The following is a 26,649-nucleotide window of genomic DNA, read 5'->3' as shown; positions in this document are numbered from 1 at the left end:
ATTTTTCCATGGCACTGCAAGTATTCTCTCAAGTTTTCTCTCCTCTCGCCAAATGGGTTTACCTAATAGGCATCAACACCTGTATTTAGATGACTGGCTTCTTCGCGCACCGTCAAAGAAACAAGGACCTTCAAAGTACACTTCATCTCTCAAGAATTGGGAATCCTGCTAAATCTCCAGAAGTCCCAGTTGGTTCTATTTCAGGGGATTCTTTATCTGGGAATGATTCTTAACTCTCAGGCTTTTCCATCCCCAAAGAGAATTGCAGGTTGCATTCAGTCAATCTCCAAGTTCCTTGCTCTCCCATTGTGCTCGGCTCTTCAGTGGATGAGTCTACTAGGAACGTTTTCTTCCATCGAGACCTTCGTTCCCTTTGGCAGGTTACACACAAGAAATATCCAATTCTTCCTCAAAGCCAACTGGGACAGGAAGACTCAACCAGGCTCAACAAGTTTTCTTATCACGCAGGAGATAAAAACCGATCTACAATGGTGGCTACCAGAAAGAAGATATTCACAAGGGAGATCCCATTTTCCCCCCAAACCCTACTTGGACTTTAACTTGAATACTTCGGATCTGGGCTGAGGAGCCCTTCCAGGATCTCTGGAAGTTTCAGGGACCTGGTCCCCAGAGGAAACAAAGCTCCACATTAACATCAAGGAGTTGAAGACCTTTCACCTTAGCTTAGATAATTTCTCCTCATACGTGTGCAACTAGAGAGTGGTTTTGCATGCGGACAACACCATGGCCTTGTTCTACATCAAGAAACGGGGGGCACACACTCCTTTTCCCTCTGTCAGATGGCACGAGAGTTTCTCCTGTGTGCCCATCAACATCAGGTAACACTCGTCGCCCACTTCATTTAGGGAAGTTAAATGTCCTGGCAGACAAGTTGAGTAGACAGAACCGAGAGCTTTCCACCGAGTGGACTCTGGATGACAGAATTTGCTCTGACCTGAGGAGATTGTGGGGCAGACCACTAATAGACTTGTTTGCAACATCAAGGAACAACCATCTTCCTCTCTTCGTTTCCCCAACCCCAGACCCTCAAACGTGGGTGACAGACGCGCTACTGATCGACTGGTCGGGACTGGATCTTTACGCTTTCCCTCCATTCAGCCTAAGCCTAATCAGGAAAGTTCTGAAGAAGTTCGTATCTCACAGCAACGTCTCCATGACTGGTAGCCCTGTTCTGGCCCACGAAGGAATGGTTCCTGGACCTTCTACGTCTGCTGGTGGACTTTCCGCGACTACTCCCCCAAAGACTGTGGCTATTCAGACAACGCACTTCAGAAGGTACCACCAAGGGTTGTGCATGCTCGCTCTGACAGGCTTCAGAAATTCTTTAGAGCAAAGGAATTTTCAAGAGCAGCTGCGGAAACTGTTGCAAGGTGCAGACACCAGTCGACTAGTAACGTCAACCAGTCAAAATGGACAGTCTTCCGTAGATGGTGCTCTAGACATCACATCTCTTCTCCTGAGACATCTGTAACTCAGATAGCCAATTTTCCTCTCTATTTAAGAACCTCCAAGAACCTTTCATCTTTCACAATCAAAGTTTACCGAGCCATGCTTACGTCAGTGCTTAAGCATCATAATCTGGACCTCTCTACTAATCAAGATGTTCATGACCTGTTGAAATCTTTCGACTCCCCCAAGCAGAAGTCCACTTCGGTTTCCAGGAACCTGGACGTAGTATTGAAGTGGCTTACGGGCCCTCCTTTCAAGCCCTTCAAGTTGACTGTTTCTAGTAGCGTTAGCTATTGCTAAATGCGTGAGGGAGGTACACGCTATCAATAAAAAGTGTTAGATTCTCGCCATGGCCATGGCCCCGGTCTTTTTGTATAAGGAGTTTAACTGGTATCCTGGACTCAGATGAAAAAGAAGGAACTCTCTGTCCAGTCAGAGCACTGAGGTGTTACCTGGAGAAAATGGAGAAGATCCAGGGGATCCTCAAGTAACTTCTGGTATTCGGTCAAGAATCCCACCTGTCCACTTTCCAAGAACGGTCTCTCATTCTTTATCAGAGATCTAATTTCCAATGAAGCTCATTGCCAGATACAGGAGGAATCACTTTCAGCAATGAAAGCGAGAGTACATGAGGTCAGAGCTGTGGCTGCCTCTCTCTCCTATAAAAATAACTTAGTCATTCTCTGTAATACTTCAATCTCCCTTTTGGAGGTGTAAGTCAATGTTTGCGTTACATTATTTGAGAGACGTAGAAACAGTCTTTCAAAATTGCAGTACCCTTGCCCGTTGGCGGTGGCTGGCATGGTGTTGGGTGAGGAAGCATAGGAGGGACACGAACTCTCTCCTATCTTTTCCTTGTGTCAAGGATGTCAAGTTATGGGGAACCTGGGGGGTTTACTCATACCTGGAGGACCCACCAGTAGGTCGGTTGGTTAGTGTCTCTTAATTGAGTTGCCATAAGACTCGTAAGGTGACAGGTTGATTCTCTGGTCTTGTTATTTTGGTACTGCGCTCAGGGCAAGGGCATGAAACTTTTATCCTGAGTCTTGTCAGCGATCAGGCAGATCCCCCACTGCGAGACTTCCATGATGTAGAGGTGACTCCCGGCTCACTGCCACACCATTACAGGTTGAGGTGAGCACCACCAGAGGCAGTGTCTCTCACTGTACCTCTCTTACCAGGTGAGCAAGTGACAAACACTGAGCCAGTGTTAGCCTTTCCTCTAGATCAATAATTACAATCTTTTTTACATTGAGTTAGTTCAGTCTATTCATCCCATCCCCCTTGCAGTGTGGCATTCAGCTAAGTAATTACTTGGAAGTTACTTTTATAAAAATTTTGTGTTTATAATAAAATGAAGTTTTATAAATATACTTACCAAGTAATTACTAAATCAGAGCCTACCCTCTTCCCCTCTGATTTACATGGACTTAGCGGCATAAATTAAAGTGCCACTATCGGCTAATGTCGCTCGCAAGTTCCCACTGTGGTGGGCAGACCTGTCACCCACGCATTGCAACAGTCACTTGCGTGCAAATTTTTATGAATTTTAGGATGCTGTGCAAGGCTAATCATTAGCTAAGTAATTACGTACTTGATAAGTATATTTATAAAACTTCATTTTATTATAAAAATAGCATTTTTAATGCGCTATACAATATAGAAACGGAAAATTTTTATGAGGGTATGGGTCTCCATGGTTAATTTTGACAAGATATTGGGTCACTGTAAAAAAAAAAAAGGCTAAGAACCACTGTATTAATGGGACCTAGATGCATCAGAGAATATTGGAAAGTGGACTTGAAGGCACACAGCCTTCAAGAAGAAATAGTAAGCATGTCTACCTTAATAAAAATTATTGTACGTACATATACTGCATGTATCTAATTTTTCAAGAAGTAATTAAGACTGCAAATAAAAGATGCCCATCATTACATGGGTGAATCACAATATATAGTTCAAATTCTTGAATAATATTTCCCCCAGTAAAGAATACTCATTGTTTTACTGTACAGTTCCCTCATGCATAAGGAATTTGCATCCTAGCAATCTATTACCAAATTCAGCACTAAGATGTAATTTATGTGGTGATGTCAGTTGACAATTGACAATGTTAATTTCTTTGATTATGAGGTAGTTATTGGTAAATAGCAAAAATTATCGTCAGTTTCACTCTGATCCTATGCATGATCATACAGTAGTACCAAGTACCTTGTGTTAGCACAGTACAGTATTATACTTGTGCATGTATTTGAGCCTGTGAGGTGATTTCAGAAAGTTAAGAGAAAGCTAATAAATACTAAGTGATGTACCACAATTTTCATAAACTTTGGAAATGGTTTCAAGAGATCGCAGGTAGTTGCCTTTATTAGTAGTCTTGCAACATTCTGCTTTTGGGATTTTAACTCCTTATGCAGTTGTGGAAGTTTCTTCTTTAAACAGTTAACTGCTGTTTCATTTTTGATTCCTCAGTGACTCAGGAACTTTCTTTTTGAGCTGACAGACTTTCAACCAAAATGTATCCTCCTTTTGAGCCGGAGGTAGTGGTTTTGTTTCCAGTGACTAAAGAGGAGTTTTCAACCCTTGGCAGTAGCTTCTCAGTTCAGTACAGTTAGCTGCTGTTCTTCCACCATCAAGTATTGTAATCTTTGCCTTGATCTCTGGTGCATGATCATTGGTTAACCCCTAGTTTTCCACTTTTCTTTGGCAAGAGGATAGGTTGCTTGTGCTTTTCAACTTGTGCTTTTCAACAGTCTCTTTACCAAGCTTGGAATCACTAGAACCTGAGAAGCTTGACACCTTTGTGGGTCCAGTAAAGACTTAAAGATTTTGTCCAAATTGCATCAAAGATATTAAAGTTGATGTAAAGAATGTTTGTAGTGTTCAGAAGCCATAGCTTCCAGAGAGTAGGAGTGCAATGTCTTTTTACTGCTCTTTGGTTAAGGACTTTCATGCTAAATTGTATCCTTAATAGTTATCCATCGTTGGCCCTGCAGGGCTTTGGCTTGGTAACCCTATCCCTCTCCTGCAGAATGGATGGAATTCACGGGGCAAACAAGCACTTGTTTTTGTACATATTTTATTACTAAGTAGCCTTTAAGTTTTAGCTGATTTCCTCTTTGTCACCCACCTTTTTCAATTGTGGGAATCAACTACGTATATATGGAAGGGGTAAAAAAAGACTTCATTTAGAAAAAATTTTTTTACAATACTTACCTCTCCATTATACAAGTTGCCCCTCCATACCTCTCCACATTCAAGTGGACATAAGTAGACTTACCAGCTGCAATTGTTTGTACTTAAAGGCCTCCTGGTGGAAGGTGGGCTAAGTAGATGGATAGGAGGTGTTCTCATTTTTGTTTTGCAATCTTTCAAACATAGAAACAAACTATCACACTGGTGCAGAAGGAAAGGCTATATAATGGAGAGGTAAGTACTTTAATAAATAAATATTAAATGAAGTATTTGCATACTGTTCAAATTAGCATGTCACATCAGCTGTACTGTATTTATATTTACATGTCACATGGGCTGTACTTTTATTGCTTATTGTATACAATATTTATTATTATTACCCATTCTTTTTTATTTTCTCATAGGTTATTGATCACTATGAAAATCCACGAAATGTTGGCTCTCTCGATAAAAATGAAGTAAATGTTGGAACAGGCTTGGTTGGAGCCCCTGCCTGTGGTGATGTTTATGAAGCTTCAAGTGAAGGTAGATGAAAATGGCAAAATAATAGATGCAAAATTCAAAACTTTTGGCTGTGGCTCTGCCATTGCTTCATCATCCCTAGCAACTAGAATGGATCAAAGGGAAGTCGGTAAAGTACTCACAACCCGTTTACCTTGCAGGAAGTGTATGTTTTTAATTTTTTTTTCTTAATTTTGACCATAACTATATATATAGTTTTTTGTAGCAATCTTTTAAAGAATTTTTAATTTATTCATGTTGCTGATGAAGTAAATCATCTAAGTTATTGGAAGAAAGAGTTGTAAAAATATTGCACAGCCTGTCTAATTAAAACATTGAGATTTCATACAATGAACTTACCTGTCAGTATATACATAGCTAAGACTCCGTCGTCCCCGACAGAAATTCTTTTTTTTAAATTTCGCGCCACTCCGCTACCGGTAGGTCAGGTGATCTCCCTGCCTGCCCTGGGCGGCAGGACTAGGAACCATCCCCGTTTTCTATCATATTTTCTCTGTCGCCGGTGGTATCAACATTGTTGTTACTACCTCCTGACTGGAATTCGCTTTTCAAGACTTTATTGATCATCTTTATTGGATTTCTTGGTGACGTACTGGATCGTTGTATTGGCATTCGCTACTGTGGACTGGATTTGGACTTGCTTTTGATTTTTCTATTAGAATGTCTGATTCAAGTGTTAGTGTGAGAGTGTGTGTGAATGTAGGCTGCAAGGTGAGGATACCGAAGGTTTCGGTTGATCCTCACTGTATGTCGTAAATGTAGGGGGTTTGACTGTTCTTTGGCTAACACCTGTATTGAGTGTGAAAAGTTGGATGCTAATGAATGGAAGACTCTAACTTCTTACTTGAAGAAGTTAGAAGAGGGATAGGATTAGACGAGCTGCACAAAAAGAGTGTGAGTATAAGGCCTATTGAGCCTTTTTCTGAGTCTAACTCTCCTTTTATTAATGAATATGATTCTCCCTATGTATCTGAATCCTCACAGGCTTTGCATTCGGATCGGCTTCTGAATCGCCATCTGAAGGCTACTCTTCGTAAAATGAAGACAAAGATGGCGGCCATGCAAGGTAAGGCTAGTGATTGTGAATTACTAAGTGAAGTGAGTGTTCCAGTGTTGTGGAGGGGGCGTCTGACCGTCCTGCGATGCTCCCCGGCCTAGACCTCTTCAAACTCACATACCCAGAGGAGTAGGAAAGTCGAAAGTCGTACGGAGGTTGTGGGGAATCCCCAACGGTCAGGCGTCCCTTCAGCAGGTTCTGTTTCGTTACAGTCTGCTCAGGACCGACTCAAATAGAAGCGTCCTACGAGATTGTTTCTCGTCGTCCGGTTCTCCTTCACCTAAACGAGGGTGGAAGGACTCTGATCTTTCTAGGCCACTGAAAAGGCATTGGAAAGAGCGCGCGTTCAACTCGAGCCCGGAGCGCTTCTCGGAGGAAGCTCCTTCTTCTATCAAGAAGGCTAAGCTGGTTTCGACGCTCCTAGAGATGTATTTGATGATCGCACTCCTTCGAGTTCTCCTCTTCTTCTATTGAAGAGGACGCTGGGGTGGCTTCCAAAGAGGATTTTGCTGGCAGTTCAATAGCAGATTGCCTCTTTGGTGGGAGTTCTTTCAAGGGATCCCCCTCGCAGAAGGACGCTAGACTTACTATTAAGAAGTCTCGTCTTCTTTCTCCGCCAGCCGACGTGAAGCCCAGTTCCGCCAGACATAGGACGTCTTTTCCAGGCAAGAAGAAGGCGTACAAAACGTCATGCATCTCTTTCCGAGCGAGTTGCTCGAGATCAGGATACGCTCATGGCCTGAGGCACCAGCCAGGCGCAGAGCGCCAGTTAGGCGTGAGGATTCAGCCAAGCGCGAGGCGCCAGCCAAGCGCGAAGAATTCAGCCAGGCGCGAGGAGTTGCGTGAGGCGCCAGACAAGCGCGAGGGCGTCAAGCCCCAGGCGCGAGATTGCCAGCCAAGCTAACACGCCGCCAGCCAAGCGTTGAAGCGCCAGCCAAGCGCGAGGCGCCAGACAAGCGCGAGGCGCCAAGCCAAGCGCGAGGAGCTTTCAGGCGCGAGAAGTCAAGCAGACGCGAGACTTCTTTTAGACGTGAGAGAGAGTCGGTTCACTCTATGAGCCCCTCTCCTAGTAGGAGTTTGTCACCAGTAGAGAGAGAACGGGATGAAGATCCTCTCGTTTTTCAGGCCGATTCTCCACAAGGTGTAGAAGGAGATTCGGAAGAAGAGGGTGACGGTAGAGAAGGAGTCTCGAACTATAAAGTTCTGACGGACCTTCCTTCTTTTACGAGAATACGGAGATTCTTTAACTCCTGCCGCTCCTCCTTCGCCGCCCGATCCCTGTTTTCGAGTCCGATTGTGCCTAAGTCTTCGTCGGTCTTGAAGATGAGACCTACAATCTCTATGAAGAGAGCGCTTCAGTCCTTAGACAAATGGATGTTGTCTAAGAAGGATCTGGGCAGAACTACCTTCTGTATGCCTCCAGCCATACTTTCTGGCAAGAGAGGTTTCTGGTACCGAACTGGGGAGAACATGGGCCTTTCTCTCCCAGCGGACAGCCGAAGCAGACTTTTCAAACCTTGGTTGACTCGTCAAGGAGACACGCTTTGAATGGAGCTCGCGTGTCTTGGGCTATTTCGGAGACGGATCATCTCCTCAAGGGACTCTTCCATATTTTGGAAGTGTTTAATTTCCTAGACTGGTCCCTTGGGGTGATGTCTAAGAAGCTCATGACTCGGATGGTCTTGACCCAGAAGTCATTCTCAGTATTCTTGCTTGTATTGACAAGGCGGTACAAGACGGATCGGGAGAAATCTCCTCTCTTTTCGGAGCAGTACTCCTTAAGAAGAGGAGTACTTTTTTAGTTCAGTTCCTAACCAGGCGGTTTCTTTCCCCCTCACAGAGAGCAGCCCTGGTTTTCGTTTCGTCCCATGTCTGACTTCTGTTTCTTCCTCAGTTAGTGAAGGACATTTCTCGATCACTGACTGAGAGGCGACTCAGGATCTTCTCCTGCAAACTGCAAGGAAGAAGAGACCTCTTGTTTCTGTTGACAAGAAAGGACTGACTTCTACGGTTCAGCCCTTTCGAGGAGGGCCTCTCTCCAGAGCTACCTCTAAGAGAAGAGGTCTTGAGAGAGAGGTAAGGCTCCTTCCCGTCCCTTTAAGAAAGGGAAGTGAGACAGACAGCCTCCAAACACCAGTGGGGGCCAGGCTTCTCGAATTTGCAGACACCTGGTCACTCATAAACTCAGACGCCTCTTCCATGTCCATAATAAGGAAGGGATATCTTATCCCCTTCCAAGACAGTCCTCCACTAACGACCATTCCGCGGGAACTGTCAGCCAGATACAGGGCACCCTGTACTGAGGGATACTCTTCGTCTGATGGTGATCAAATGTGGGACAAAAGAGCTATAGAACTGGTTCTAGAGCAAAACTCTCCGGGGTTTTACAATCGGCTTTTCCTGGTTGCGAAAGCCTCGGGGGGCTGGAGACCAGTTCTAGATGTCAGCACTCTGAACAAGTTCGTTCGAAAGGAGAAGTTCTCTATGGAGACTTCGGCCTCAGTCCTTGCGGCGTTACGTCAAGGAGATTGGATGGTGTCGCTGGATCTCCAGGACGCCTATTTTCATGTCCGCCGATTCACCCTTCGTCGAAGAAGTACTCCGTTTCATGACGGGGGGGGAAGGATCTTTCAGTTCAGGGCCTTGTGTTTCGGCCTATCCAACAGCGCCTCAGGTCTTCACAAGCCTGATGAAGAATGTGGCGAGGTTTCTTCACCTCAAAGGCGTCAACATCTCTCTATATTTGGACGATTGGCTCATAAGGGCCAGAAACAGAGAGACAGTGTTTGGAGGACCTTTCTTTGACCCTAGACCTGATAAAGGCGTTGGGACTACTCGTGAACCTCGAGAAGTCACAGCTGATTCCCAGACAGAAACTTGGTCTATCCTGGGGATTCAGATGGATTCTCGGGGTTTTCGAGTATTTCCTTCGCAAGAGAGAATCGTGAGAGGCTTGGAAAAAGTCTCTCTGTTTCTTAGGGAAAGAACGGACTTCGGCGAGGGAATGGTTAAGCCTACTAGGCACCCTTTCCTCGCTCGAACAGTTTTCTTTCCTCTAGGAAGACTACCTCTTCTCCCTCTTCAAGTTTTTACTAAAGAGATCGTGGAACTGGAAGACGGGACTTCTCTCGACAGTTTTCTCCTTCCAAGGGAAATGAAACCACACCTGCAATGGTGGTTTGTCCCCTCTAAAAGAGAACAGGGAATTTCTCTGGAAGTTCCGAACCCAAACCGAGTGTTGTATTCCGACGCATCGGAGAAGGGTTGGGGAGCAACACTAGGACCGAGAGAAGTGTCAGGCACCTGGAAGACAGCACAGGTGTCCTGGCACATAAATTACAAAGAACTTCTAACAGTTCACTTAGCGCTAAAGTTCTTCGAACCCTTTGTGACGAACAGTGTGGTCCAAGTGAATGTGGACAACACTACAGCCCTGTCCTACATTCGGAAGCAGGGAGGAACACACTCTGTCGTTCATTTTACGAGATAGCAAGAGATCTGCTAATAATCCTCACAAAGAAACATCGCCCTCCTAACAAGATTGTTCAGGGACGAGAAACATCAGGGCAGACAGACTGAGCAGGAGAAGCCAGGTCCTTCACACAGAATGGACTCTTCATTCAGAGGTGTGTCAGAGTCTTTTGGGATCTTTGGGGCACTCCTCACGTAGATCTGTTCGCCACATTCCTTTCCAAAAGGCTGGAAGTCTTTTGTTCAGTGGTGGAAGACCCAAGAGCTCTCGTGGTCGACGCCTTCCTGCTGGACTGGTCTCATGTGGACGTCGTACACTTCCCCCCTTTCAAAATCCTGGGACACGTGTGAGAAAGTTTCGTAGCGTCCAACGGGACAAGGATGACCCTGATAGCCCGTTTTGACCAGCACAAGATTGGTTTGCGAGGTGCTGGAGTGGACGTAGACTTCCCAAGATCCCTTCCAAAAAGGATGGATCTTCTCAGACAGCCACACTTCGAGAGGTTTCATCAAAACCTCCCCGCTCCTCGCTCTTGACTGCCTTTCGACTATCGAAAAGACTTGTCAGAGCGAGGGGTTTTCTCGCGAAGCTTCAAGCGCTATCGCTAGAGCCCGCAGAGCTTCCACTAGACGAGTCTATCAGTTCGAAGTGGGAGGTATTCAGAAGGTGGTGCAAGTCTAAGAAGTTGTCCTCCTCCAGTACCTCTATAACCGAAATCGCCGATTTTCCTGTTGTTCTTGAGAGAGGTCTCTCATTTGTCTGTATCGACAATCAAAGGATCAGGAGCATGCTGTCGGCAGTATTTAGAAACAGAGGCCTAAACATTGCTGACAATAAAGATCTGCACGACTTGATTAGATCGTTTGAAACGACAAATCGAAGGAACTAACTCCACCCAGCTGGAACCTGGACGTAGTTCTCAAGTTCCTTTCGTCGGACAGATTTGAGCCTCCCCACGTAGCTTCGTTCAGGGATATAACAAGAAAATTGCTTGTTTCTCCTATCTTTGGAGGACAGGGCCAAAAGAGTTGGCGAAACTTCATGCCCTAGAAGATGAAGTCGGCTTTAACAAAGACTCGGCCTTTTGCTCGTTTAGAACTCTGTTTCTAGCGAAGAATGAAAATCCATCGAATCCCTGGCCCAAGAGATTCGAGTCAATCAAAGGCTTATCGAGTCTGGTAGGGAGAGAAACAGAGAGGTCTCTTTGCCCGGTAAGAGCCTTGAAGTTCTTCTTACAAAGAAAGAAGCAAATGGGAGGCTCTAGACAAAGTCTTTGGTGTTCGATTAAGGACCCCACAAGAATCATGTCTAAGAACGCATTAGCTTTCTTCAATTAGGAGCGTCATTACGGATGCTCACAAGTTCTGTCCTGACGACTCTTTTCCCGCTTTTAAGAGTAAAAGCCCATGAAGTTAAGAGCAGTGGCGACGTCTCTCTCTTTTCAGAAGAATATGTCATTAAAGAAAATCATTGACACGACATATTGGAGGTGCAATTCAGTTTTTTGCATCTCACTATCTTAAAGACGTTCGCTGTGACCTACGAGAAATGTTTTTCTCTGGGACCATTTGTATCGGCGGATACAATACTGGGTACGGGAGCAAACACCAATCCTTGAATTTGCACATACCTTCTACTAGATATGTTCTAGATTCCTGCTGACAAAGAGGGCTTAGTGCTGCACTGGCGGACAGTCACTGTTGTTCAGTAAGGAACTCTTGTGATATCTTTTAGGGGAGTATTTAAAAAATTTTTTTTTTTTTGAGAATTTTTGTATAAATGAGTTTTTCGTTTCGAGTTATGGGTTGTTTGTTATGAGTTCGGGGATAACTCAGAGCAATTCTATTATAACTAACATGGTGGTTAGGATCAGGTGGTCGGATTGGTTATGCTCCTTCACAAGGTGTGTTGTCATAGAAGTGGTCCAGTACCCATTGACAAAGTCCTTTTAGGCTCTGCCGAGTAAGCGGCTTCTTATACCCATCGACAGACCCACAAGAACTCTAGCCATAGATCTAATATCTCGCTAAAGTCTTGAGGTGATGCAGACTACCGGGCTACAGCCACAAGTCTACCACCTATCAGGTAGGAACCAAGGTTTTTCTTTTATACCTACAACATATGTTGTTTACCTGTCTATTCCATATTAGCTGTCTCTGACCCTCCACCAAAGGGTGCCAATCAGCTATGTATATATCTGACAGGTAAGTTCATTGTATGGAAAAATGATATTGTTATAATACAATAAAGTTTCATTACATACCTTACCTGGCAGATATATACGATTAATGGCCCACCCAGCCTCCCCGCAGGAGACAGGTGGAAGAGAGAAAATATGATAGAAAACGGGGATGGTTCCTAGCCTGCCTGCCGCCCAGGCAGGCAGGTAGATCACCTGACCTACCGGTAGCGAGTGGCGCGAAATTTGAATTTCTGTCGGGGACGACGGAGTCTTAGCTATGTATATATCTGCCAGGTAAGTATGTATGAAACTTTATTGTATTATAACAATATCATTTTTATTTGCAAACACTGTCTAACAAACTGAGATTTGATTGCAAAACCTGTCTAATTGAAACACTGAGTTGTTCCGACAACGGCATACAAACCTTCGGTCCTGTTTTACAATAGGAAGGTTACTAGCGGCAGCTGGATAGGTAGTAAGCTTTCGAAACAAGGGTTTCGGTAGTTAACTGCTTGTCCGACAGGCGCGCCGCGCGACTGGGAGGTAAACAATCACTTTTGCTTTCGGCCTGCTGGCGTGTAAGACGTGTGTATCATCGCTCTCTGCCCACTTCAATCGTCGTTGCTTCGCATGGTTGTGTTTTTTTCTTTTTCTATTTATCTAGTGAAACTGAATTGTAAGTACAATCATTTCATCTTTATTTCCATTGAATTCAATTGTGAATTAAAGGATCTTGGTTTCTCCCACCCACGCCCTCCGATTACCCGAGTGCCGGACTGAAGGGCGTAGTGCGGGAATTCATTTTCCCAGAAATGATCCTCGTATTGTGTATGCTTGGTGCCGAGGGCAGGAGAGCGCTCGCTCCGAGCTTATATTTTGGTTGGAAATGTGTAGATGAAAATCGTAAGTAAGTACCCTTTTCATTTATTTTTTTTTTTGAACCTGTATGCTCGTTGCCGAGCGAATGCGCTCGGCACGAAAACTTATTCTGTATGGAAGTGGAATCGCAAGTACAGTATTCTTTTTCATTTCATATATTTATTTGATGTAGCAATACTCATTTTGGATCAGTTTCCGCTCTTACCCGGAAATTGATCCTTTCCCTTTTTATTTGAATGAAGTGAAATCGCAAGTGCAGTATTCTTTTTCATGTTCATATTTTATTGAGATTGCATTATTTACTTGGATCAATGTTTCCGCTCTTACCCGGGAATTGATCCTTCCCCTTTTTATTTTGTATGAAGTGAAATCGCAAGCGCAGAATTCTTTTTCATTTTCATATATATTTTGATTGCATCAATTCATTATGAATCAAGGTTTCCGTTCATAATAGGAATGGATCCTTTTACCCTTGCGCTCGGTACCGAGGGCGCAAATGCACAAATGCGATCCGAGCCCTTATTTTCATTGTGAAGTGAATCGTAATGCAAGATTCTTTTTCATTTTATTCCTTTTATTATTGATTGCATCAATATTTATTTGGTTCAAGTTCCGCTCAGTCAGGGAATTGATCCTTATGCCTTGCATTCGGTGCCGAGGGCACGATTGCTCTCGGGCTCTTTTTATTACTGTTGGGTACATGGGTGCTGTGCGGGGTGGGGAACGAGAATCCCCCCGCTCAGCTCCCAACAGATGGCCCTTCCCCTTCTTGTGGGGGGGCGGGGGGGGGAGAGTTATCTGGGTTCTTCTCCTCGCGCCGATCCGTCGAGCGCGGGGGAGGGCGCTCGGTGCCCGATGTACAATTGTATTAGGGGTCTTCCGCTCGTTCGGCATGGGGCTCACCCCACGCGCGAGGGTCACTTCCCCCCACTAATCAATACTACTGTTATTTTTCCGCAGGTGCTACTGCCACGAGGATGGACCTTGGTGAGGTATGGGCGTCCTTCGATTTGCAGGGCGTGCATAGTGTCCAGGGGCTGCGGTTCTATGTCTGGGCCTGCTGCGGTCACCCATGGAGTGGTGACCACGACAACGATATCGACTCCAGGTGACGACGTCCCTCCTCACCTGGTGTACTCGCCTCACGTGGTAACAGTCTTGCCTACAGCCGCTGTGAAGTGCCGTTCGCCGTACCGAGAGGGGGGCGTGCTGCTGCCGCGTGGTTGCCGCGCTGCCGCAACCACACTTCCCGCTGCCCTAGAGCTCGCTGACTGCCGCCTTGGTTACCAGGATGTTGCTGGCTGCTGCTCCACCTCCTGTGTTTCCGGTGCTGCCTGCCGTACCTGACCGATTCTGTGCTGACTGTCCATGCAGTTTGCTGCGCTGGCTGTCCCTGCCGTTGCTGCGCTGGCTGTCCTGCCGATGCTGTGCTGGCTGTGCCTGAGATGCCCATACCTGCTGCGTCGTCCCTGTTGGTGGTGGTACTACCCCAGACTTTGGTCTGTCTGTACAGGTGCGTCCGGGCCCTGTGGCTTCGGCTACAGCAGCCCCGCTCCGCCCTGGATGGCAGATCTTACGTCTGTCCTGAGGAAGCTGACGAAGAAGAGGAGGAAGGTGTCGTCGTCGTCGTCTTCATCGTCGTCGGCTGCCGCCTCTTCCCCTTCGACTTCTAAGGCTTCACAGCCGAGGAAGAAGAAGGTTGCCTCTCCTCCTAAGAAGGTCTCCCTCGGGAGCTTCTCGGGAACCCGTCTCACCCTCGGTGGGACAGGAGGGTTCCTTTCCGCTGGTCCTCCTGCTCCTTCGGGAGCGGGGCCCGCCCTCTCTTCTTCCGCAAGGAAGAAGACTACTGGGGGCCAGAGGGGTACCGGCTAACACTGGTACTTTCTCGCCTGGTGTCAGTGGTTCTGCCACTGCATCAGGGTCCGTCTTGGCCTCTCGTTCGCGGGAGGTACCGAGTGTACGGTCGCCTACCAGCGACCATGCAGCCAGGAACCAGATCTCTGAGCCCGCTCAGCGTTAAGTTCACGGCACGGAGCGGAAGACTGGTGACAGCCGCTCACGCGACTCTCACCAGACCAGCTCTCGCTCTCGCGGCGAGCAGCTGGCTACCAGGGCTGACGTGACGGTCCACGACCGGCCACGGGCTGAGGCTGGGAAGAGGTCCCCCTGTTCGCCGGTGCCAGCCACGGCTGGAACCAGCGACGTGACGTGCCGTGAGGACAAGCACCGGTCTCAACCGTGACAGTGAGCCTGCGGTCGCCTGACCGTCGCTCTCACAGAGAGCGACTCGGGTACGGCAACCAGCACAGCTCTTCTGACACTCGAGATCGGGGCCGCCTGTGCTCAGTCCAGCCGTTCTCCACAGCGAGACGGTTTCGACCGCCAGGCTGCGCTCAAATCGCCACTGCGGTTGACGATCGCCTGCAGCCCTCCAAGCCTGCTGGTTCTGCCAGCGAGCGAGGAGGGAGCGTCAGGTCTGCCTCTCCCGTACCTTCAACCTCCTCGGGTTACACCGGGAGGAGCGAGATATTGAGGAGTGATTGTGAGGGGTGCGCCCCTCATGATCCCACCACGACGTCCTACGTGCCAGGCACGGTTCTTGGACCGCCAGGACGTATGCGCAAGTGGCTGGGAGGGACCGAGGAGGGCTGTCGCTGTTCCCCCTTCTTAGGAGGAAGGTTCTCGGAATATGCTCTTGTTCGAGGGCTTAACGGTCCTACTCTGCAAGATGCTGTGACTTCCGAGATCCAGAGGAACTTTGCCGAGGTTATGGCGCTGATTCGTCAGCACAACGACCCGGGGAAGGATCGCTGCTCCTACCAGCAGAGCCACGTCTCGGCTCGAGTCGTTTGGGGCCCGAGAGGAACCCAAATCGACGGTGGGTCTGCCGCGATCGGAGCTTGCCGACTGTGTTGAACCAGGTAGTCTCTCGTCTCCGGACAAGAAGGCTCTCTCAGTTCTAGCCAGTCGAACAAGCTACTTCCACATCCTCTACTGCGACAGAGGCGTTTCTACGTGTCTTCAGACACCGTATTTGAATACCCCTTCGGTCCTCCTGAGAGATTTCGACCTCGACAAGGACAGTATCGGCTCTCTCCTGTCAGGTGTCGATCAGCCCCACCCAGACGACGTTCACAGTGGCGGCAGACCCTTACCTACAGTATGAGTTCGTAACCCTCCTCGGGAAAACGTTTTCTCCTGACGATACGTTTTCCCAGGCTCTGAGAGGCGGCGATAGGCTGATCTCCTTTTCTTCTCCAACTGCTAGTTCCGCTGGGAAGGCGAGCCAGTATCCAATTCCTCCCCCATTCCCTCTCTCCTTACGGCTACGAGGGAAAGGGGAGGGATCCTACAGAGATTTCTCTGTAAGATCCCACGTTAGGGGCTGCGCTACCGGGGGACCTTCGGGTCCTACCTGACGTAAGCCCCGGTCGTTGAGGAGGGATCCTGCCCCTTTCTCGATTTTCTACGGAACTCGAGAGGACCACCGCCAGCCGATATCGTTTGAGACGAATTCGGTGGGGGTTTCGCAGTGCTTAGAATTCTACGGAATTTCTAGCGCACTCAGAGTGTTCGAGTTTTTTACGATCTCCAAACACTTAGGCGAGACCACGGTCCAAAGTGAGCAGAAAGAATCCCCGATAATTGGGAAACTCGCTTATGCTCGAATTCCTGTACTTTCTAGCATTTGGAAGGAGACTGCTGCTGAAAGAAGAGTATCTCACAGTAGGCGATTAACCTGGAATAGAGAAGAACGGACGGGAACTTCCAGTTTGGCTTGAACTATCGTCTTCGGTATTCTGTTCACCATTGAAGCTTTCCTTTGGGAAAGACTTCTTCACTCTCTCCTTCACTCTCTTGACTAGAGAACGAAGGCAGTCGATCTCCAATCCTTATTCTCATTCCTCGAGGGGAAAAGAATTTAGGATGGAGGTCGTTTTACAGAACCTACAAATATACTACGTATATTACCCTCGCGACATGATTCTTTTAACAGTTGAATTGTCCCGGGGGGTAGGCGCATACCGTAGTTAACTCTACGGTTTGTGACAACGACGAATTGTATCTTAATTGAACTGCAACTCGGGTTGCCTGCAACCTCCCAGTAGTTATCAGTTTCGATTTTAGATACTTGGTATTGTCATGACAACACCAAATCAGCTTTTGTATTTATCCGAAATCCGTTTACGCGTTTAAATATAATTGCTCGAGCGTATTCTTTATGCTCGATGGTTCTAGCCGAACGCATTCCTTCGTGGAAGGGATTACCTGGCAACTCAGGATGACAAGTCACCGAGAGCTACTGCGTATTGAACTGCCTGATAGCAGCTCAGTATCAGCTAGGTCTCCGAGATGCATGGTCGGTTACGTCTCTCTCTCCCCTGGTTTGATTGACTACCGAAACCGTATCGTACCCAACAATCATGGACTTAGGTCTCTGATTAACGGGGATTCTCGCAATAATGAAGGACCATCTACTGCTGTGACGCTCTATTTCATCGCCTTCGACATTGCGAGAATTTTCAACAGAGATATCTCTTGGACTCTTTCATCTTTCTGTTTACCGCACGGTAACAGAAGTCTGTACTAGTCTCCCGCTGCATCGCACCGCGATAATGTGAATGATTTTTGCAGACATCTGAGTTTGTCTTCAAAATATCTCGTATTCGCAGGTGTGCAATTATGCATTGTTCGCCCCGAATTAACAGATGTGTCAGAAGACATCGCCTACTCTCCGACCTGACAGCTCTACTTCCAATGTTCAGCCCATGAGAAGCAGTTCTTCAGGCAGTATTTCCCTGTGTCTTCATTACTGAAAAGCGCTCCGCTTTCATTGCAACTACGATCCTCACCGGACAGCAATGAATAGCGGTTAGCGTTCTCAGTCTTTGTAGCACAGGTTCAGAATCTTGAGAATCCTTCTCTCGATTCAGCTGTGAAGACGTAGGCTGTACACCTTCATCTTCAACAACACATAGTGTTGTTTCTCCTTAGCTGAGAGTCAACTATACTATGAGATATCTTGCCATCAGGGAGACCTCGGTCTCTAGAAGGCAATTGACTTTCGCCTGTTGGGCACATGCCTTAAGAGAATCATCACCTCGCCTTCTGGCATCGGTGACGAACAAATTATTTGTTTAGTCTCTTGGCATAACCCTTTAAAGGCGAAGGTCACGTGACTTGCTCGGGTGCTTGGACAACTTGCCTCCCATCGAACGCAGTCAGTCGGCAGCTGTCAGAGCGCCCAAGTCAGTTACGAACTTCGCTGTGGACTTAGTTCGGTTGTTCCATAACAGTCTTTTCTTCGTCCTAACGGCTTGTCACAGTACCCATACCATCGACACCCACCATTGAGTGTCGGTGTCCTATCCACTACCGAGAAGAACTTCACTGCATGGGGATAGGAGAATGTGAGACACTTCGCTGCAGACGGGTAGACCAGTATGGGTACAGGACATCACCGAAGTCGAGAAGAGGGATAGGTCATACGACCGCTCCCTTCTTTTCCTCTGAGGTAATTGCATGACTTTTCCTGCGAAGTCAAGCATCCAGGGGATGGGGATTCGTGACGCTCGATTTCGTACCGAACTTCGTAGCGAAGACTCAGAACCCTTCGGTTCCTGGACGATCGGTTAGAGTCCTTCACAATCCCCTCCCTATTGACTTCATACCGCCTTCGATGCGCGAGGAGATGCTGCTTTGTCCTGTGAAAGCGCGACCGCGCTTTCTGAAGAAACTCGACATCCCAGGCTGAGTGTTGAAGACTCTTCGTCAGCACCAAGATGACCTAGAAGTACACTCCCTCCGAGTTACACAAGAACTTCTCCGTGGCGCAGGTACTGAAGGCAGGGGTCTGGTACAACCAGACCACTGGCACCTCCTTCTACCTTTTGGATATTGCCCACAGGTCCTTGGATCGTTTTCCTTGGGACCCGTGGTGGCTGCTCAACACGTTGTGTAGCTAACCCAGACCCTAGCAGGCTGAACAGCATCGAGTCCTGGTGTGACTGTAGAATAGATAATGAATGAGAGAGTGACTGGCTTCTCTTCCTATCTTTTTCTCCCCCTCTACCTGTGGGTAGAGGGCTACGGTCATCACCTTGCTGGATAAGGCTCTAAGGCTCTGGTTAAGCCTTGCAGCCTCGTGATGTACCTCATTCACAGAAGCTTCTGGGAAGAGGTCCGCACCCCACATGCTGGAAGCAAGAAGCCTATTAGGTTCATGCCTAATAGTGGCTTCTTGCAACACATGCTTTCGAACAATTCCGTCTGGCAGTGTAAAAAAAAAAAATCGAAAGCATCAGATTGCACCGACTGAAGCTGAGACTTCGCTAGGATCTTGAACAGTGGTTCAGTGGCGTACGAGAGGGCAGCCATCTCCGTGATGATCAGGGAGTTAAGTGACCTCCCAAATCTAGTTCGGGCATCAAATTTCAAATGCCTGAATAAGGCTATCAGGCAGTCTAGGGAGCTTCTCACCAAACTGGTCCATAGCACAGTCCGGTTTCAGCTTCCCACTGTGAAAGTAGCTGGTAAATTCTCCACAGTTCGTCCGAACGCAGGGAAGAGCGGCGATGTTGGTTCTGCCTCCTTAGCTGCGGAACGGGTTCGTCCTTCAGTACGGCTTGAAGAGTCGTCTCCACCATCTTTGTCGCAAATGGGAGAGAAGCCTCCTCCTCTGTGGCAAGATAGTGAAAGGGCTCTTGAAGGCCTGGAGTTTGGTATTTGTGCAATCCCAATCCTCCAGGCATGAACCCACTCCTCTGGGCTACTGATCCCTGCTGTACAAAACAGTCTCCTAGAGATCTTGTCTTCTCTATTGAGAGCTGTTTGAGTCAGCCTGGCATACCCTATGAAAGGCTGAGTCAATCCGGGGGGGTAGTACTCGAAGTCCTCAATCCTTCTCGTTCCACACTCCGGAATAGAAATCATACCATCCTTGAAGGGAGCATAAGCTGCCACCCTCCAAGGAATATTCATAGAGAAAGCCGGCAGGGATTCGTAAGGTGGTAGCTGGACTAAACCAGTACCTCCTACTGGAAAGTTCGCTTGTGGAGCCTGATTCAGGCCAGCGAAACGGTCGTCATGTTCTCTAACACGGTTAGAGAGGTCCTGGATCGACTGACCGAACTGATTAATAGTACTAGAGAGTTGAGCAAACATTTGCTCAAATCTCGTACCGAGAGAGCCGACCATCTCTCCCACTTGCTGCAATACTCCTGCTGAGAAGGTGGTGGGATCAAAAGCACTAGGTGCTGCCACCCCAACAGGAGTCACCGGAGCGGATCCAGTGGATGCCGGAGAAGGAACTGGCTCGGCCGGAGCTCAGGCCTTCTCCTTAGAAGCCTTGCTTCTTGACCCCTTAGAGTGGGAAGAGCTAGACTTGGCCTTCACCGCATCGGCGTAGGATGTCGAAGACTTCCGTGCCGAAGAAGACGACGAATTTTTGGAAGTCGTCTTCTGAAGGGTCTTCTGCTCTCTGTGTCCCTTCACTTTCGGGGGCACAGAAAGAGCGGGTGTAGGCGAAGGGATCTCAGATCCTGTGAAGCCTTGGAAAGATGAAGAAGATCCAGGTGCGCCCAAAGGTAGCCCTTGAGCGCCCGAAGCACCTACCTCGACCAACAAGTCCTCGACACTACCGCCATTGGCTCAATATTTATGTCCAGGTTAGCGACGTCCGGTACCGTTTCTTGCGTTGAGATGGACCCAAACGCCTGTTGCACTTCCCGCTGAATCGAGGTTATGAGTGGGGCTGCTGAGGCGGGGTCTACATACCCCGTCGCCTTCCCTCCTGGGAAGATCTGGATAGCCAACTTCCTATCTAGAATATAAGGCTGTCCCTTGGCGGCGTTCTTACCAAAGCCGCCTACCCAAGCTTTCAAGGATGCCAAGGCGACTTCCTTCACGGCGGCAGCCTGAAAGAGAAGGCGATGAAGCCTCTGATGGCGGAGTTACAGCTTAAAGTAAGCCTTAAACTAAAGATAAACAATTGATTACAAGAAATTGTCCCAGAAAACTACTCACCCCATCCAAAAGCTGACTCACGAGGTCATAGCAAATAGTGCATGCCTCATGGTGCCAGACAATCAGCTCGCCGTGGGTAGTGGCGCACGGGGCATGGGTCCTGCACTCCTCGTGGCCACAGGGGTCGTGGAGGACTGCATTGCAGCCTGGTTCCTGGCAGTTGGTAGCCTGTAAGTGGAAGGATACATGAGTATCGGGATTACACACTTACAGCCTAACATAGACTCCGTTGCATGCCGGAGTATGTAAGTTAGAGTAAAACTAATCCTCTGCCGCAATACGTGTGGTTAGTAGGGCGGTCTGGTTGGAGTCTGCGGCGTGCGCCGGGAACGGGGAAGGAGACGCAACCAGGAGTGGTGAGGAGCCCAAAAGAGGAGAAACCACGACGGAGAACAACGGAGGTAGACAGAAAAATAACACCGTGAAGATGATATATATATATATATATATAATATATATATATATATATATATATATATATATATATATATATATATATATATGTATAGATAATAACATCAGTAAAGGGCATGTATACTTATAGAGTAAGACATGCCTTCCTTCCGACTACTAGAGGAGGGCCCGGGTAAGTGAGCAAGCTCTCCTCCGGTAGCGGAAAGAAGATATACTAGGCAAGCTATATAGACCACTGGTAAATTCCTACCCTGCCCGCTGGTGGAGCAGTAACAACAGATAACCGAAGGGGCCCCCCCCGGCTAGTGAGCAGGGGCTCCGTCCGTCATGGTAGGAGCGGGGTATGGGAGGGGGAGAGCAGACGGGAACACCTGGTGGCCGCCGGCGGCGGGCGGGAGAGGGAGGGGTGTCCAACCCCCCAACCTCCTACCCATCGGGTACCGGGAATTGTCAATAAGTGGTCACCCAGGCACCCAGCTGGTATGGGACTCCTCCGGCCCCCTCAGAGGGAGAGGGAGGAAGGCTACAGTGGTTGTCATGACAACCGAGGAGGCCCGGCCAGACCCCTCCCTACCACGTGGGAGGGAGGGAAGGGAGAGGGTAAGGCGCCTAATGGGACACGCGATTGGTGGTGGACCAAGACGCGGTAGCAACACAACCACAAGGGAGGACCACGTGATCCCAACTGTACCAACGCAAGGTACAAGGCGCCAGAGCTAGCCTAACACACTAAAATAACACTGATATGAAACACTAAATAAATAAATAAATAAATACATCGTAAAAGAATAGAAGGGACACACGAGTAGGAGAGAAAGGAGCCCAGGAGGAGGCGAACTGATCCGAAGAACAGTTGACTACTCGGAGCCAGCCGTAGCCGATGAAGAGCAAGAGCTGGGATGCTCGCGAGGAGAATAACAGTATAGCCCTAAATACCAAACTAAGAGATAATAGGTAATAAGGTATGGGCTGTGTACCCTAATTCTAAAATACTAATAATAAGAAGATGAACGCAAAATAAGAGCCCATAAGGATAAGATGTCCCAGTATGGGAGACTGGGAAATCTTAACAACACGAGGCGGCTCATGGCCGCCACGAGTCAACCAGGTGACCGTATATGACCTAAAAAACGGAAAATACTGGTCCCTGGAAGACCAAAATATGAAAACTTAACCTTTCGGGCACTTAACTTAGCCGTAGCGATAGCAGCGCGTTCCATCGTAGAAAATAAGTCCACAAAAGCGACAACAACACGAGAGACAAAAATCACAACTGGCGTTGTTGAGCTAATGATAAAGGATGGCCACTAGAGGCGCTGCTCTCCGCTTGGCGTCAGTAGCAGTAGTAGTAGCGGACGCATCACCCTTTGGTATCAGCTCTCTCAGGTGGGGGATTTTGTGATGGAAGGTCTAAATGGTAAATGGCTCGTGGTAGTGGTCTCACTCGCCCCTGTTACCATACCGACACTTCTTTTATAGAGTGAGCGAGTCAGTTTGACTGACATTTTTCTTAATTTTATTTTTTCTCTGGTAATTTTAGGATTATTTACCTAGAAATAATGAACTTAAGGATTTTCATACATTCAACTTACCTGTCAGATATATACATACCTATCGACTCCGTCGTCCCCGACAGAAATTCAAATTTCGCGGCACTCGCTACAGGTAGGTCAGGTGATCTACCGCCCTGCTCTGGGTAGCAGGACTAGGAACTATTCCCGTTTTCTAATCAGATTCTTCTCTGTCGCCGGTAGTATCAACATTGTTGTTACTTCCTCCTGACTGGAATTCTTTTTTCACAACGCTTTTGATCATCTTTCGACTGATTTTTGGTGACGTACTTGGATCGTTGTTTGGCATTCGCTATCGTGGACTGGTTTTTGGACTTCGCTTTGGATTTTCGTGAATATGTCTGATTCTAGTGTTAGCTTCAGAGTGTGTGTGAATGAAGGCTGTAAGGTGAGGATTCCGAAAGCTTCGGTAGATCCTCACACTACATGCAGTGGTTGTAGAAAGGTTGAATGCTCAATTGAGAATACGTGTAATGAGTGTGAGAGATTGAGTGCGCAAGAATGGAAGAATCTGACTTCTTACTGAAGAAGTTAGAGAAAGATAGAGAGAGGAAGGCGGCTTACAAAAGCCGGAAAATGTCTAGTAGTTCTGTAGCTTCTTCTTCTTCTCTTAATTATGCCCATTCTATTTCAGCCCGTTCACAAGTTTATCCCTCTGATTCCGCCTCAGAAATGCGGAACTCAGAGCTTCCCTTCAAAAAATGCAAGAGAAAATGGAAGCATTGGAAGGTAAGAAGAGAAGTTGAATGTGGTTTCTCGAGTGATGTTAGTGTCCCCAGTGTAGTGGAGGGGCGTCTGGTCGTCCCTGCGACGCTCCCAGGCCTAGACCTCTTTCCAAGCTCCCTGGCCCAGAGGAGAAGGAAAGTCGAAAGCCTTACGGGGGTCGTGGGAATCCCCAACGATCAGGCGTCCCTTCGGCAGAATCGTATACATTTCAGACTGCCAGGGACAGCTATAGAAAAGCGTCCTTCGTGAGTGCTTTTCATCTTCTAGTTCGCCTTCTCCGAGAAGAGGATGGAAGGAATCGAAGCTTTCACGTCCGCTAAAAATGAACTGGAAAGAACCTGAGCTTAATTCTAGCCCCGAGCTCTTCTCTGAAGAGGAGGCGCCTTCGGTAATCAAGAAAGCTAGAAAGGATTTAGATCCTTGGAAGGGAAAAGACTCTCGAGCGCCTTCCAGATCTCCTTCTCCTGATTCGAATGAGCCTTCGACCAGGAGAATTTTGATGAATGTACAGGAGCAAATAGCGTCTTTGGTAGGAGTACTTTCTAAAGAGCCTACTCGTAAAAAGGATGACAGGCTTCCGATTAAGAGATCCAAATACCGATCTCCTGTCGGGCGCGACGAACCCTCCAGGGGAGTTGTCGCACAAGCGGCCATCTCTGGGGGGAGCGGGTGCGTTAGGCAGCGAGATGGGGAAAGGAAGTAACTCCTACCAAGCGTCAGGCGCCAACTAGGAGCCAGGCGCCAAGTAGGCACAAAGAGCTGACTTTACTGTAGATCGTTCTAGGCCCAGATCTTCATCCAAGCAACAAGAGCCAACTGGAGAAGAGAGAACTCCTGATAGGAGTATAGCGCCCGCTAAGCGCAATATACTTGCTATTCGAAAGGCGTATTCCATGAGCGATACTCCTACCAAGCCTCAGGAGTATTCGGAACTAGATGCGCCTTCCGTAGGTCAGGAGTATTCGGAAGAGATACTCCTGCCAAGCACCTTGATTACTCTGGCCTCGATACTTCTCCCAGGCTCCAGGAGTATTCTGGACTTTTTACTCCTAACAGGCGCCAGGAGTATTCTAAGCGCGATGCGCCTACCAAGCGCCAGGAGTATTCTGAGCTTAATCCTCCTAACAGGCGCCAGGAGTATTTGGAGCGAGATGCGCCTTCCAGACGGCAGGAGTATTCGAAGAGTGTAACGACTGTCAGGCGCCAGGAGTATCCAAACAGGATACTCCTACCAGGCCTCAGGAGTATTCTCAGCGAGATACTCCTGCTAAAAAACGCCAGGCGCATTCTCCTCGTGAAGAGCTTGACATCCGACAGGAGTCTAACAGGCGTAGAGCATGATACGTGACTCGCCTAATGATAAACGTAAGGAGAGAGTTACTCCTAGCCCATCTCCTTATAGAAGTGCTTCTTCTTCGGAAAGGAAGAAATCAAGAGAGGAGACAGAGGAGGGGAGGGAGCCTTCTCCTTCCGATCCTATTAATTTAGATGACGTCTCGGAGGACGAAGTTACTAACAGAGAAGGGCTTTCGAATTACAAAGTTCTTTCTGCTCTTCTCTTAGAAGAATATGGAGATGCATTGACTCCAGCCGCCTCCTCCTTCTCCTCGCTCTCTATTTTCAAGTACGAAGGCACATAAGTCTTCGTCTTTCCTGAAAATGAAACCGGCCATATCCATGAAAAGGGCCTTACAATCTCTGACTCCTGGATCAAGACTAAGAAGGAGTTAGGAAGGACGATCTTTTGCATGCCTCCGCTAAACTAAGGGACAGGAGAGGCATATGGTACGAAACGGGAGAAAACATGGGATTGTCTCTGCCCGTTTCAGCTGAATCGGACTTCTCCAGTCTCGTAGACTCGTCGAGGAGACATGCCTTAAATTCAGCGAAAGCAACATGGGTCTTTCGAAATGGACCATCTCCTCAAGGGACTTTTTCATACCTTAGAAGTATTTAACTTCCTAGATTGGTCCCTTCTGGGGCATTGCTAAGAAGTCCCATGAAAAGAACAACTAAACCCTGAAACCTTGCATAGCATCCTTACATGCATCGATAAGGCGGTTCAAGATGGATCGGCGGAAGTGTGCTCCCTCTTCGGTGCGGGAATACTAAAGAAGAGAGCGGTTCATAGTGCCTTTCTCACTAAGGCCGTCTCGCCTTCGCAGAGATCCGCTTTGCTGTATGCGCCTCTCTCTGAGCATTTATTTCCTTCGCAGTTGGTGAGAGACATTGCCCATTCGCTAACTGAGAAAGCCACTCAGGATCTTTTAAGGCAATCCTCAAGGAAGAATAGACCTGTGGCTAGTGAGGAAAAGAAAGCCTCTAAAGCCAGCGCAACAACAGCAGCCCTTTCGAGGAGGCTCTCAGGCTAGATCCATCGTCAGAAGGAAATCAACTGAAAAAAGGGGAAGATCTGCCTTCCGTCCCTTTAAGAAGGGAAAATGAGAAATCTTTCCTCCAGACACCTGTAGGAGCCAGGTTACAATTCTTTGCGGGAGCATGGGAAGACATAGGATCCGATCCTTGGTCAATGTCAGTAATCAAGAAGGGTTATTATATCCCATTACAGGACAGATGGATACTCTTCGTCAAATGGTGGAGCAGATGTGGGACAAAAGAGCAATAGAGCTGGTACTGGATCAAAGCTCCCCGGGGTTTTACAATCGCTTGTTTCTCGTAGCGAAAGCCTCGGGGGGATGGAGACCGGTACTGCATGTAAGTTCGCTGAACAAATTCGTACAACAACAGAAGTTCAGCATGGAAACGTCTGCTTCAGTACTTGCAGCTCTCCATCAAGGAGATTGGATGGTGTCTCTAGATCTTCAAGACGCATATTTCCACGTCCCGATTCACCATTCATCGAGGAAGTACCTTCGTTTCATGTTCGAGGGAAGGATCTATCAGTTCAGGGCCTGTGTTTCGGCCTGTCTACGGCTCCCCAAGTCTTCACAGACTTGATGAAAAATGTGTCAAAACACATTCAGTGAAAGGGATAAACATCTCCCTATACCTGGACGACTGGCTCATCAGGGCCAGGTCTCAAAAGCAGTGTCTGGAGGACCTGTCAACAATCCTGGAATTGACAAAGACATTAGGATTAATCGTGAACCTCGAGAAATCCCAGATGGTCCCC

General features: G+C 47.8%; 1 protein-coding gene and 1 long non-coding RNA gene across 2 annotated transcripts in view; one reads left to right on the top strand and one right to left on the bottom strand.

Moving 5' to 3' along the window:
• The window catches only part of LOC135224587 (iron-sulfur cluster assembly enzyme ISCU-like), a 244,126-nt gene that overhangs the window by 40,460 nt on the left and 177,017 nt on the right, over positions 1–26,649 (bottom strand). The window lies entirely within an intron of this gene.
• Positions 1–26,649, top strand: part of LOC135225019 (uncharacterized) — a 110,297-nt gene that overhangs the window by 30,197 nt on the left and 53,451 nt on the right. The window contains exon 2 of the long non-coding RNA XR_010316875.1: positions 5,070–5,296. This is a non-coding gene — a long non-coding RNA (uncharacterized LOC135225019). The remainder of the gene's footprint in view (positions 1–5,069; positions 5,297–26,649) is intronic.

The sequence above is a fragment of the Macrobrachium nipponense genome, chromosome 12 (genome assembly GCF_015104395.2).
Source record: "Macrobrachium nipponense isolate FS-2020 chromosome 12, ASM1510439v2, whole genome shotgun sequence".
Taxonomy (NCBI): Eukaryota; Metazoa; Arthropoda; class Malacostraca; order Decapoda; family Palaemonidae; genus Macrobrachium; species Macrobrachium nipponense.
The sequence above is the reverse complement of the archived record's forward strand: the minus strand, read 5'-3'. Positions and strand labels throughout refer to the sequence as shown.